The sequence below is a fragment of the Rhinopithecus bieti genome, unplaced genomic scaffold, assembly GCF_001698545.2.
Source record: "Rhinopithecus bieti isolate Rb0 unplaced genomic scaffold, ASM169854v2 scaffold_33326, whole genome shotgun sequence".
NCBI lineage: Eukaryota > Metazoa > Chordata > Mammalia > Primates > Cercopithecidae > Rhinopithecus > Rhinopithecus bieti.
This window is the reverse complement of record NW_016814921.1, coordinates 1,202,566-1,217,389: the sequence shown is the minus strand read 5'-3', so window position 1 is coordinate 1,217,389 and position 14,824 is coordinate 1,202,566. Positions and strand designations below refer to the sequence as shown.

Sequence of the window (14,824 nt, the reverse complement as noted above, 5' to 3'; positions counted from 1 at the left end):
AAAAAAAAGAAAAGAAAAGAAATTAGAAATCTAATTTACCTATTTTTGTTGTTGTTGTTTGATGAAATCTAATTTACCTATTTTTTTGTTTGCTCATATTCTTTGTGTCATATCTAACAATCCATTGCCAAATCCAAGGTTATGAAGATTTATCTCAATGTTTTCTTCAATGAGTTTTATAGTTTCATCTCTTATATTTAGTTTTTTGACCCATTTTGAGTTAATTTACATATAAAGTATATGGTAGGAGTCCAACTTTATTCTTTTGCATGTGGATATCCAATTGTCCAGTACCATTTGCTGAAGAGACAATTCTTTTCCCCATGGAGTGGTCTTAGCATCTTTGTCAAAAATCAATTGGCCGTAGATGTCTATGGATTTCTGGACTCTCAATTCAATTCCACTGTTCAATACATTCATCCTTATGCCAGTACCACACGTTTTAATTACTATAGCTTTGTAGTAAGTTTTGAAATCAGGAAGCATGAGATGCCAAATTTGTTATTCCCTTTGTTTCAGCTTTTATATTTATGTTAATAAGTCATCTTAAACTAACTTTTGTAAATGGTGTGAGGTAGGGGTTCTTCTTTCTCATGGATATCCAGTTGCTCCAAAATAATTTGCTGAAAGGATGAGCTTGAAAAGTTTGACTTTTGGGTTTTGTTTTTCATTTCAAACATGTTATGAAAGCTTACTAAGTATGAGGCATTTTACAAGTATTATGTAATGTAGTATTCACAACATGAGGGAGGTACTATAATCTATTTTAGTGATGTGGAAAATGAAGCAGAATAGTTACATAACATATACAAAATTTCACAGCTAATTTGTAAAAGGCTGTGGACTAAAACCCAGGTTTGTCTAATGTCAAAGCCTATGCTATTAACTACTATATAATTCTGCCTTTTAGCTGCCCCTCACCCAGCATGATAGTAATTCACCCTCTCTTCTTTAGAATCTTTTACTGAGTTTCCCTCTTCCAAACCTTTCTGCCTTCTTGCAAGCCTTATTCATACTCTTAACTTGTACATGTATCAGAGTCTCTGCTTATGATTTCCTTTCTATACTATGCTTAATTCACAAGATATTACTATGAGTAGAAAAGTCAGAGAGAACTTAGAGCAAATGGAAAAAGTCATGGGCTATTTCAAATTTAATCTGTATTTAATTTATGTGAAAAAGTTTCCTAGATACAAAAGGCATGAAATTATTATTATTATTATTTTTTTTTTGAGGTGGAGTCTTGCTCTGTCGCCCAGGCTGGAGTGCAGTGGCCGGATCTCAGCTCACTGCAAGCTCCGCCTCCCGGGTTTACGCCATTCTCCTGCCTCAGCCTCCCGAGCAGCTGGGACTACAGGCGCCTGCCACCTCGCCTGGCTAGTTTTTTGTATTTTTTAGTAGAAACGGGGTTTTACCGTGTTAGCCAGGATGGTCTTGATCTCCTGACCTCGTGATCCGCCCGTCTCGGCCTCCCAAAGTGCTGGGATTACAGGCTTGAGCCACCGCGCCCGGCCGGCATGAAATTATTTAAACAAAACTAATGTATAAGCAAAAAGTCACATAAACCTGATATCAAAATCAATATTTAAGACAAATCTGCCTTGGCATTTGAAAAAGCTATTCCAAGTTTTAGTAATTTTTTAAAAAAGTCTTAGTATTCCCAACTTCAGAAGAGCTCCTAAATTATTATTTTGAATAGGTTACAGTTGGCTATAATTAACATAAAATAAAACTCAAAACAAAATGCCCCATCCTCTAAGAGACTGGGTATAAAAAGGCAAAAACAGCAAAGGGGATAACAAAGTGGATAATTTCAAAGACAATAAGTACTACTGGCAACTCTTCTTGGCATTGCACAGACACAATCTGATTCTTGTCCTGCTATGCATGTCCTGTTACACACCAATGTTTTCCACAAACAGTTCTCTGTTTTCACTACTTGCCAGCTTAATGTTTCTTTGACTTTCTAAGTGTGTAATGGAAGAGCAGAGTCATGTAATGGAAGAGCAGAGTCAGACAACGTAACTGGAATTTTGACATCAGAAGAAGTTTTCTTTTCCAAAGATTATGTCCAGTTTGTCTAAGGTACTCAGTTTAGAGTAACAAGACATGCAATGCTTTCAGGAGCTGCATTTTGAAAAATAACAATATTTCCTTGATGGGCATGACTAGCCTTTTCTTCATCTAAATCAACTGTTTGCTCATCTCCAGTCTATTCCCAATACAGAAGTCTAACCATGTCACTCTACTGTTTAAAAACCTCTAACTCAGAAAATAAAGCTTTATGCCTTTGACACAGGAGTTCCTTTTAGAAATGAACTCGTATCCTTTCACTCCTAGGCTCAAAATCTTGCAAGGCCTACCTGTTTCACTTGGAGTCAAAGTCAAAGTCCTTACAATGCCCTAATTTTCTGCAGTCGTTTCTTCCTTCTGACTTTATCACTTACTATTTTATCCCTTGGCCACTTTGTTCTGGCCTCCTTTTTGTAATGCTTTGCATGTTCCCTATCTCAATGTTTCTGTTTTAGTTTTTCCCTCTTTCTGGAATGCTCTTCCCTAAGAAATCTATTGTCACATCACCTTCAAATATTTTCTCAAATTTTTTGCTTTTCAATGAGGCCTACCCTGAGCACCCTACAGAATGCCACAAATCCTCTTTTCCCTCTGTACTCTGGATTTCTTCCATCTGTTCTACTTTCTTTTTTCCATAACACTTATTCCCTTATAAAATAGGATATCATTTACTTATTTTTTTTTTTACAGACTATATCTCTCTCTTGGAATGTAATTTCCAGGAAGGCAATTTTAGTCAATGATGTTTATCCTGAGTACCTACAATATTGCCTGACACACAGCAAGTACTCTATAAATATTTGGTAAGTGAATGAATTTTTTTCACCATATTTGTTCCCCCAAATTTAAGAACAAAACTGAAGCAAGAGAAAACAGATGGCACTTTTAGTATTTCTCCAACATGAATATAAGTTTTAACCATCCTTGGAGTTGACCTGATTCCTATTTGGCACCGCCTTAGTTGAGGCCCTTTAATTGCTTCCAATGAGAGTTCCTCCTTCATATGGTGGTCAGAATTAGCACTGAAAAAGCACAAACCTAAACAGATTACTCCACTGGCAAAAAACATCTATTTATCTTAAAAAAGAAAGTCTTTACTCCTTGGCTTGATACATGTGCCTTAAAATCTAACCTCAACCTAATTTATGACTCCTCTCCCACCTTTCCTTATAAACCTCATGATCTTGTCACACTAGAACATATCATTTATTTTCACTAAGCGATACTGATTTGAATATTCTATATTTTCTTCATCTCCATGAATGCTATAGATCTTTCATGACCCAAGGCAAATGCCTCATTTCCTATCAGCATTCTCTAATGCCCTGGGGTAGAGTTGTCCCTCCTTTCTGTGCTCCCAAGGAACTTTCTATATCCATCTACTAAAGCAGATTAAAAATACCCTGTATTAAAAACATTGTATTATGTTTGTGTCTAGCTCCCCCACTAATCTGTAGATTCCTTAGTTATTCATCTTTTATATTCTACTTTTATTTCTTTTGAACTCACCCAGTAGTTGGCATAGTGCATGACATATAGAAAGCATTAAATACATTTGGAAGATTTAAGATTGCCTATGTGTTTAATGTTTTCCTGGATAACGATAACGTTCTAAAGTGCAGTTAGATTCGTTAATAGCTATTTTTCGAAACTAATTACATCCTACTCAAGATCTGGTAATTGGAATCTGAGCCTACAATTAAAAAAAAATTTTAACTAGCAGTAAATATTCCAAATATAAAAGCCTAAATCATAGCGTGATATAAAAATAGGTTAATATACTACTCAGCCTTTTAATTGTCATTAGATCAAACATGATCCAAGAGATCCTAGAAATTAGGATTGGGTTGAGTATATACTTGGTCACTATTCATTTCTGGGTCTAAGAAATCCCTTTGATAGTAGTATTAAAAATGAAATATATGGTCGGGAGCAATGGCTCACGCCTATAATCCCAGCACTTTGGGAGGCCGAGGCGAGCGGATCATGAGGTCAGGAGATTGAGACCATCCTGGCTAACACGGTGAAACTCCGTCTCTACTAAAAATACAAAAAATTAGCCGGGCGTCGTGGCGGGTGCCTGTAGTCCCAGCTTTTCGGGAGGATGAGGCAGGAGAATGGCAAGGACCCGGGAGGTGGAGCTTGCGGTGAGCCGGGATCTTGCCACTGCACTCCAGCCTGGGCAACAGAGCAAGACTCTGTCTCAAAAAAAAAAAAAGTATATGACCTTGAAACTGATCAAGAGCAACTTTCCAAGTGAGATAAATGATGTGAAAAATCATATATTAAAGTGACATTTTACTTACCTCAAAAATTATCTTGAATTTGTGCCATTTTAATTTTCACTGGGTAATTTCATATGGAAAATCACCTGCAATATGAGGATAACCTTACCTATTTTCCAGAAACCTAATGAGATTTTATCAATGATTACAATACTTGCGTATCTGTCTGGAATATAATATAGAACAAGACAGGCTGATGGTTTGGAAAATGTCCATGTTTCTACTTACTTAAGCATGAAAGGATTTGACAGAGTGCTTTAAGAATGCACGTTGCAACTTATTTCCTCTCCACCTTCAGGAAAAGGTAAGTGAGACCAAAAAAAAAAAAAAAAAAAAAAAAAAAAAAAAAGACCTAACGTTACAATCTTCCTGATCCATTTTTGAAAGAATCCAGTAATAGTTGTAGAAAATATTACTCAGAGAAGGCATTTGTAGGAGGCATAAAAGCGGCCCGCATTTGTGAGCAATTAAAGGTTATAAGTTTTAAGATTCTCTCATTTCTTCATTCCCACCAGGAAGTCAGTGGTCCACCCTACCTCTCTTTCTCCCCTGTCCTTTAAGCTGATTCCTGGCCAAATTCAGAATGGACAGAAGCAGTAAATCCGGCCCTCTGGACAAGAGATTGAGTTGGTTTACAAAAGTTTCACGAGTGTCTAAGTCTAGGCCGTTACTGAATCAACTGGATAATCAGACTACCCGTGACTGACTCTGAAGTGCAGATCAAGCTGACATTGTTGACAACTGGCCAGATCTTAGGACTGGGCCAAGGAAATGGCTGGGGGCGTGTGTGTGTCAGTGTGTGTGTGTGTGTGTTGGAGTTGGGGGCGGGGTCCCATAGTAATTATGGGTGGGGCCAAAGTCCTACCTTGTAAACAAATGCTACACGAAACATATGTAAAAACGTTTATCTATGTATGTAGTGAAGCTTTAAACACATCCCAAGACCCATGCTTATCCCCATATCCACGTCCCTCCAACGACACTGTTGCCCTTTGCCACTTCTATACAGAAATTTTGGTGTCTACCATGCCAGAATCCCTGCCCAAAACAGGGAGGAGGTAAATGGCTGAAGGCCAAGCTCCAGGCACTGTGGAAAATGAGGAAAGTCTAGCGGCAAAAAGAAAGGGCAGTCCCCTCTTCCTCTAGTACTCCTAGCCACATGCTGAACCAATTCACCCCAGGCCCTCCAGGCCCTAGATTCTCATCCTTTCCCTGGCCCTAAGAGGACAGAAAAATCAAACACAACGGCTCCCACGTCTTCAGGAAAGGCTTAGCTCAGCAGTCAGCGGAAGCACCTCACTACTAACCTCGCTCCTCTCTCCTCTCCTGCCGGAGGCTGGAGTTCCCGGCTTCCCACCGGCCAGACGCGATTGTAGCTGGGACAGCAATACCAAAAGCGCCAGGGCTAGGGCGCCCCCTTCCCCCCGTCCGCAGTTTGCGCATGTGCGAAGAGGGGCTTCTGGTGGAGCAGGGGGTTAGTTGCTAAGAAACACAGTTGGAGAGAAAAGTTCCGCTTAACGCCGGGCTGCGAAAGGCGGGAACGTCACTCTATTGGTAGAGGGTAGAGAGAAAGGGCTGGTTTAAAGGCCTTCTTTTCTGTCCATTGGATGAACTGGATATCAATCATTCAGGCTGGGTGCCGAGAGAGGTCGGTGAGAGCGGCCTTAGCAACAGCTTGTGAGCTGTGAAGACTTGGGTTGGGCGGGGCTGTGGGAGGTGACGCCGGGAGGTCACGGCTGAGAGTGCCGGCTGGGGACATGGTGAGTGTGAAGCTGTAACCTTCTGCTAGGGCCCGGGCTAAAGTTTTTCCCCCAAAGCAAGAAAGGCTGCCCCTGGCAGCAACTGCACTCCTTCCTTACTCCTGTTGAGATTCACTATATAGTAGGAAATAGGTACTTTAATAGTTTATCATCAATTATTCTGGTTCTGCTAACTATTCCAGTTAGGTAATTTTTCTTTCACCCATATGTGTGTGTATTACAGACATCTAACTACCATACAAGTTCAGATCAATGGAAGAAAAGAGCAGCAAAAATTGAACTGAATGAATCCCAAAAGCAAGAAATTAAAGACGCCTTTAATTTATTTGATGTCGATAGGTCTGGAACCATCGATGTAAAAGAAGGTTCTGAAATTATTTCTAATTCTAAATCATTTTAAAAACCGTATTATTTGTGGCAATCTTCAAGGCTTTCTTTAACAGTAGTCTTCTGAAAGCTTGATATAAAGTCCCTTCAGTGCATATGGCTGCCCTGCGTTAACAAAACAATATCTTGTCAAGCATTTTAATTGTGCTTTATAAATGAGTAGGCAAAAGCCCAGGGTGTAACAGTGATGTACCTGATGGCACAGTAGGATTGGAACACAGGCCTGCTGACCTAGTTTTCTATGTTTATGCTCAGTCCATAGTAGAAAAGAGAGAAGCTCTTAATAGGGCGTTAAAAAGCTTAGAATAAAATCATGGCATGTTATAATTTATTTTCTTCCTATTTCAGATTGCAATATGGGCCTTAGGATTTGAACCAAAGGTTGAAGAAATTTTAAAAATGATAGCTGAAATTGATAAAGAAGGAATTGGCACCATTAGTTTTGAAGATTTTTTTTGCCATTGTGAGTATAAAATGATATCGTTGTGATTTTATTTTCAAAGAAATACTAGCAATAACCTGCTACATTTTAGGGCTGGAGCAATCAGAGGTTTCATAGAGAAAGAATTGGAACTAGGTTTTTAAGGATGGGAAATAGGAAGAGCAAGATTAAATATGATTTCAGGGTAGTAATGAGAAGACTATGATGTGGAGAAAAGTTTTTTGTCAGGAAATAATGAGGCTATATTACAGGATAGAGAGAATGGGGCCAGAATTTGGAAGCCTTGAATTCAGCAAATATGTATTGAGTGCCTGTTTTTGCCAGGCACTATTCTAAGGAGCATTGAAAGAGACAACCTTCCTGTTTTGAAGCTTACATTTTTGGTAAAGGATCTGAATTACTAGGTTTAATAAGAGATGCATTCTCTACCACCCTGTGCCTCCTTCACTTCAGCAAGCTCTACATTTAAGCACCTTGAGGGCAGATGTGAATACATAATTGTTAAAAGACCAATAAATAAAATCAGAACTCAGCTACTTGGCACATTTCTGCTTTTAGACCCCAAGGATCTAGTAAGTCCAGCTTGATAAAATAAATAAATGAAAGACTATATAGTTGCTTTTTTTTTAAAAGAGTAAAAAAGATGAAAAAGAAGAAATATTGAAGGCTTTCAAATTATTTGATGATGATGATACTGGAAGTATAACGCTAACCAGTATCAAGAGGGTTACTCAAACTAGGGGAAATTTAACATGATGAACTTTGGGTAGATTTTGCTTATTTTTATAATTATAATTTATATGTAATTATAACTTATGTGATAATTTAGGATTATAATTCTAACTCTAGTTGTACTTATACATTTAAAATAAAATTTGGTTTTGAATATGTGTTTGACTTCATTTATATCATTTTAAATGTATTTCATATATTTACATTTTGTTTTACAGGAAATGCTTGATGAAGCTGATCATGATGGAGATGGAAAATAAATGAGGAAGTATTTTGAGAGTGATGAAAAGACTACTTTATTAATGGTGTTGTTTTGGTCCTTGTGGAAAATTAACAAATTTGTATTTGTTATACAGTTTTGTACTTTAATATCTGAATGTATTCATTTTAAGTTTTTAGTTTATATGTACACATTGGCTTCTTGATGTCTAATCCATGTAAGAAGTTACACATCTCTACCAGTATGTTGTTAAATCTACAGCATCAAGAAACAAAACATAATGACTTCTTTGAACCATTAATCCAAGAACAGTATTAATTCTACCCGCTCTTTTGAGAACCCTAGGTCACAGGGAGTTAGAATTTTTAAGTTTGATGAAGTTGGTTTCACATCCAAATAAATCTGGCAAACAAACCCTGTATTTTCCTTTTGTGCAACCCAAAAAAACCTGATGAACATTTGCTTTTTAGTCAGTTTCTCAAATACGTAAAGTATTAAATAGAACTGTCTGGAAACATTATTTGCTAATTTTCTTCTTTTAGTTGTAAAGAAAATTCAAAACAGCATTTACATCACCCATATTTCCCTGTAAGTTTGACCCTATAGTGAGCACTTAATACCTCTGTGTTAGGACAGGTGGTATAGGGAGTTTATTTTATTTTATTTATGTATTTTTTGAGACAGAGTCTCCCTCTGTCACCCAGGCTGAAGTACAGTGGTGCGATCTTGGCTCAATGCAACCTCTGCCTCCTGGGCTCAAGCAATTCTCCTGCCTCAGCCTCCCTAGTTGGGACTACAGGCACCCGCCACCATGCCCGGCTAATGTTTTGCATTTTTAGGAGAGACAGGGTTTCACCGTGTTAGCCAGGATGGTCTCAATCTCCTGACCCCGTGTCCACCTACCTTGGCCTCTCAAACTGCTTGGATTACAGGCGTTAGCCACCGCGCCTGGCCAAGATTTTATGTGTTATCTCAGTTAACATATTACAAGTTGGAAGCTGATTGTATTAGCCCCATTTTACATACAAGAAAGTTCAGAGAAGTTTTAAACATTCCCCAATTGTCCATTGATAATAAATAAAACATGGATTCCAAATCTTAAGTTCTTATTCTTCATTATACTGCTTCCCTATGGATAAAACTTTCAAGATAACTGTATATTTTCTAACTCGTTTTCAATTCTGTGACTCTTCTAATTTCTTCCTTGTGAAAGAGCCAAACTGTTGGGAAATGGAATCTCAAACATAGTCTTTTAACTCCTTTTCAGTTGTTTGAGAGTGGGCCTTGGGCCTGGAACACTTCCTTTGAAGAGACTAAGAGTCCACAGTGTCTGTGCTGAACTTACCATCTCATGTAGTAATATCTTCCTTGGTTTCAGAGTCAATGTATAGTCCTTTGCTCTGCTTAAGCATGTGCATCATATGGCATCTGACCAACCCCACTGCTCTGTCTCCTGTGGGGGAGGGGATGGGCATCCTTCAGCATAAGGGAAGTGTGTGCAGGCCACCTACCCTGTGTCACCTGCCAAGAGGGAGCCTCTGGTCAGGGGAGCCTGAAGTCCTCTAGGGAAGCTGATCTTGCTCTGTCTCTTCTGTATGTGAGCAATGTGTGTTCCACCCGGTGTTTGACTGCATTGTTTTCCTTTGCGACTTTGAAACAAGATGCAGTGGACCGAAGTGCTCAGACTTCTGCTCCTGACAGATAGGCAACAGATGCCACTTGCTGCACACAAACACCTTCTGATAACCAAATTGTCTTTGCAGCAAGAAAGGCTCATAGCAAATGTAACTGTAGTGATACTACCTGGCTCATTTTTAGCACAACTGAAATGAAAGCTGAAGGTTTTAATTTTGTCTTGTCAACACAAGAGACTTTATTTGATTGAAACTAGAATTGTATGTGCTCATGAGCATAAGTGTTTTCACAGTGTCTTTGATTTCTAATTATGTAACATTTCTTCTAGACCAGAGAAAAACTTGCCTATTAAATGTGTTTCATATGTGAAAATTGTTAACCTTTAAAAGGTTAAAAGTATGCATGAACAAGTTCAAAAAGTTCTAAATAAAAGACTCCTTCCTATCCAAGCCCCAGATCTTCCTAAAGACAAGGATTTTGCCACTTTTAATGAATCATTACAGAGAATGCATATTCATATGCACATGTATACAGAATAGTTTTTTCACAAATGATAGCATATTATACACATTGTGTATATACATTTTTGCACAATATACTTGACAAATAGTTACATAACAATACAAATAAAATATCTGTATAATATTCCATTCTAATGGAATGGCCATATAATTCATTATATCAATTATTATATTTGACAGTCTTCTAAAGGTAGACAGTTTCCAACCTTTTGCTTAAATTAATATCCTTATACATATGTTTAATGTGGGAATACCTGTAGAATTAATTCTTACACATGAAGTGATTGAGTTAAAATCAATATGCATTTTAACTTAAATGTTTTATTTTGATAGATATTGCCTTCTAAAATATTTTGCCAAATTACATTTCCAAAATACTATATGAAAATGACCAAAGTAATATCAAACTTTTTTGATTTCTGTCAATCTGGCAAGTTGCAAATCATACATTTTTCATGCTCATTTCTCTTATGAGAGGCATTGAGTGTTTTTTTCACAAGTTTAGACTCTATTTGTCTTTTCCTTTTTGTGTATTGTCTAACAACGTCCTTTGCCTATTTTTCCACTGGATTTTAAAATTTATTGGTTTGTGGCTGGGCACAGTGGCTCACACCTGTAATTGCAGCACTTTGGGAGGCTGAGGCAGGCAGATCACAAGGTCAGGAGTTTGAGACCAGCCTGGCCAACATGGTGAAACCCTGTCTCTACCAAAAATACAAAAAAAAAAAGCTGAGCGTGGTGGCGGGCACCTGTAATTCCAACTACTTGGGAGGCTGAAGCAAGAGAATCTTTGAACCTGGGAGGCGGAGGTGGCAGTGAGCAGAGATTGCACCATTGTTCTCCAGCCTGGGCAACAGAGCAAGACTCCATCTCAAAAGAAAATACCGGTTTGTAAGAGTATTTTATATACAAAAGAGATTAATCTTTGTCTGTCATATATGTTGCATGCATTGTACCATTTGTTATTTGCCTTTTGATTTGCATTGCATTTCAGCCTTCACATTTTTTTCTTTTTTCTTTTTCTTTTTTTTTTTTTTTTTGAGGCGGATTCTCGCCCTGTCGCCCAGGCTGGAGTGCAGTGGCCAGATCTCAGCTCACTGCAAGCTCCGCCTCCCGGATTTACGCCATTCTCCTGCCTCAGCCTCCCGAGTAGCTGGGACTACAGGCGCCCACCATCTCGCCCGGCTAGTTTTTGTATTTTTAGTAGAGACGAGGTTTCACCGTGTTAGCCAGGATGGTCTCGATCTCCTGACCTCGTGATCCACCTGTCTCGGCCTCCCAAAGTGCTGGGATTACAGGCTTGAGCCACCGCGCCCGGCCCCATTTTTTTCTTTAAAAAAAAAAAAAATTTATTTCCATAGATTTTGGGGGAATAGGTAGTATTTGGTTATATAAGTAAGCTCTTTAGTGAGATTTTGGTGTACCCATCACCCGAGCAGTATCACTGAACCCAATTTGTAGTTTTTTATTTCTCACCCCCTCTCACACTTTTCCCTGAGTCCCCAAAGTCCATTGTATCATTCTTATTCCTTTCCATCCTCATAGCTTAGCTCCCACTTATGAGTGAGAACATATGACATTTGGTTTTCTATTCCTGAGTTACTTCACTTAGAATAATAGTCTCCAGTTCCATCCAGGTTGCTGCGAATGCCATTAACTCATTCCTTTTTATGGCTAAGTAGTATTCCATATTGTATATATATATATGACAATTTCCTTATCCACTTGTTGATTGATGGGTATTTGGGCTGGTTCCATGTTTTTGCACTGGAGGATCGTGCTGCTATAAACATGGATGTGCAAGTATCTTTTTTGTATGATGACTTCTTTTCCCCTGGGAAAAGTAGTGGAGGAACCAAATTCTGCCAACAACCATGTGAACGAGCTTTGAAACTGATCTTTTTCCAGTTGACCTTTGAGATAGTACAAGTCTAGTTGACACTTTGATTACAACAAGTGAGAGACCCTGAAGCAGAGGAACAAGTGAAGCCACCCCTGGATCAAATGGTATTTCTACTTTCGGTTCTTTAAGGAATCTCCACACTTTTTTCCATAGTGGCTGTATTAGTTTACCTTCCCACCAGCAGTGTAGAAGTGGTCCCTGCTCAACGCATCCACACCAACATCTATTATTTTTTGATTTTTTGAGTATGGTCATTCTTGCAGGAGTAAAGTGATATTGCATTGTGGTTTTTTATTCGCATTTCCCTGATCATTAGTGATATTGAGCATTTTTTCATTTGTTTGTTGGCCATTTGTATATCTTCTTTTGAGAACTCTCTGTTTGTGTCCTTTGACCACTTTTGATGGCGTTGTTTATTTTCTTGCTAATTTGTTTGAATTCCTTGTAGGTTCTGGATATTTGTCCTTTGTGTATAGATTGTGAAGATTTTCTCCCACTCTGTCAGTTGTCTGTTTACTGTGCTGACTATTCCTTTTGCTGTGCGGAAGCTCTTTAGTTTGATTAAGTCCCACCTGTTTACCTTTTGTTTTTGTTGCATTTGCTTTTGGGTTCTTGGTCATGAAGTCTTTGCCTAAGCCATTGTCTAGAAGGGTATTTCCAATGTCATCTTTTAGAATTTTTATAGTTGCAGGTTTTAGATTTAAGTCTTTGATCCATCTTGAGTTGATTTTTTTTTTTTTTCTTTTGAGATGGAGTCTTGCTCTGTCGCCCAGACTGGAGTGTAGTGCTGTGATCCTGGCTCACTGCAACCTCCGCTTCTCAGGTTTAAGTGATTCTCCTGCCTCAGCCTCCTGAGTAGCTGGGACAACAGGTGTGTGCCACCACACCCAGCTAATTTTTTGTATTTTTAATGGAGACGGGGTTTCACCATGTTGGCCAGGATTGTCTCAATCTCTTGACCTTGTAATCTGCCCACCTCGGCCTCCCAAAGTGCTGGGATTACAGGCGTGAGCCACTGCACACATCCTTGAGTTGATTTTTATATAAAGTGAGAGATGAGGATTCAGTTTCATTCTCTTACATGTGGCTTGCCAATTATCCCAGCACCATTTGTTGATTAGGGTGTCCTTTCCCCACTTTATGTTTTTGTTTGCTTTAATGAAGATCAGTTGACTGTAAGTATTTGGGTTTATTTCTGGATTCTCTATTCTGTTCCATTGGTCTATGTGCCTATTTTTATGCCAGTATCATGCTGTTGTGGTGACTATGGGCTTATAGTGTAGTTTGAAATCCAGTAATGTGATGCCTCCAGATTTGTTTTTTTTTTTTTGTTTTTTTTTTTTACTTAGCCTTGCTTTGACTATGCAGGCTCTTTTTTGGTTCCATATGTATCTTAGGATTGTTTTTTCTAGTTGTATGAAGAATGATGGTGGTATTTTGATGGCAATTACATTGAATGTGTAGATTACTTTTGGAAATATGATCATTTTCACAATATTGATTCTACCCAAGCCTCTACATTTTAAGTTTACTTCATGAGATGATTTCTACAGATGTTTGTACTGTGTAACAGTAAAATGGCAATGGTTTGTCTTTTAACAGTATTTAGTCTCATAATGACCATATGACTCTTACCAGACTATGGCCTAATTCTAAGAGTAAAAAAAGAAAGGAGCTTTTTTTTTCAAAAAAAAAAAAAAAAATCCCATTGAATTTTCCATTTGAAACATAACCATCTTCATTTTTTAGTTGAGATGATCTAGATTTAAGCCCATACTGGAGTAAGGGAAAGTTTTGTAAGTTTTAGATCTGTTTATTTAAATCTATCCCTCTGTGTTTTAGGGATAGTTTCTTGTATACCCAATTAAAATGCCTCAAACCCTAAGAATGGCCCTGGGAATATTACTAGAACACAAAAATCAAAGACCAGGACAGAACTCTTGAGCTATTCTGGAACATATTCAGGCCTCTGTGATTGCCTTGCAGAAACTAACCCCTTTATGGTAGATAAGTTGAAATTTGATAGAGTGCTTACATCTCAAAATGCTTCCCGACTCAAAATAGTTTAAATTTATAAATTTTATTTTTTAAAAAAGGGAAAATTATAACTATTTTATGGTTTCACAGTCAGGTAAAGGTAGATAAGGTAAGAGTCTGAGAATGTAACTTATGTCAGATAAGAAGGGTTGGATAATTTTAGCCAAAGACCACAGAATTTACTTGCTCTAATTCCAAAACAAATTCAAGCATATCCAGTTCTCTCTGTTTCTCCTCCTCTTTTCAGAGCAAGATCAAATTCATCAATATATGGACAATTTAAGAGGGTTTTACTCCAACAATTCCTGAGGAACCAAATTCTCCAGCAACCATGTGAATGAGCTTTGAAACTGATCTTTTTCCAGTTGATCTTTGAGATAGTACAACTCTAGTTGACACTTTGATTACAACAAGTGAGAGACCCTGAAGCAGAGGAACAAGTGAAGCCACCCCTGGATTTCTGATTTACAGAAACTGTGCAATAACAATTATTTTAAGCTACTGAGTTATGGGACAGTTACACAGCAATAGATTACTGATATAGTACTGCATCTTGAGACTTGTGTGTTAACTTCTCCCCTACTGAATGGCTAGACATACAAGGAACCAACTAAGAGTTCTATCAAATATTAAATAAAAATGAGATTAAGTGGACTTATTACATGATGGCATATTTAAAATAGCAATATCATTTATTAGGGTGCTCCTCTTTTATAACTGTTTGCTTGTCACACACTCATCTGAAACTCAGTGAGTTTGCTGCCTCTTTCTGTAGCTTAGATATCATGGGGACTTTAGTTCACCAATGAGAGGACTATTAAGAACTTTT

General features: G+C 38.0%; 1 protein-coding gene and 1 long non-coding RNA gene across 8 annotated transcripts in view; one reads left to right on the top strand and one right to left on the bottom strand.

Annotated features, from left to right (window-relative positions):
- Positions 1-5,849, bottom strand: part of BBS12 (Bardet-Biedl syndrome 12) — a 19,965-nt gene extending 14,116 nt beyond the window's left edge. For 2 of the 6 annotated variants that reach the window (XM_017852616.1, XM_017852620.1), the window contains exon 1: positions 5,666-5,757. The gene's annotated coding sequence lies outside the window, so the exon portion shown is untranslated. Of the gene's footprint in view, positions 1-4,379; positions 4,480-5,665 lie in introns of those variants that run through there. The other 4 variants (XM_017852617.1, XM_017852618.1, XM_017852615.1 and 1 more) reach the window with 3 other exon arrangements.
- A 4-nt stretch (positions 5,850-5,853) lies between these two features.
- Positions 5,854-8,622, top strand: LOC108515601 (uncharacterized). 2 transcript variants are annotated; one of them, XR_001881572.1, is made up of 3 exons: positions 5,854-6,006; positions 6,854-6,968; positions 7,898-8,622. It is a non-coding gene; the product is annotated as an uncharacterized LOC108515601 (long non-coding RNA). The 2 variants fall into 2 exon arrangements; XR_001881571.1 differs by lacking the exon at positions 5,854-6,006 and adding an exon at positions 6,013-6,118.
- The last annotated feature ends 6,202 nt before the right edge of the window (positions 8,623-14,824 follow it).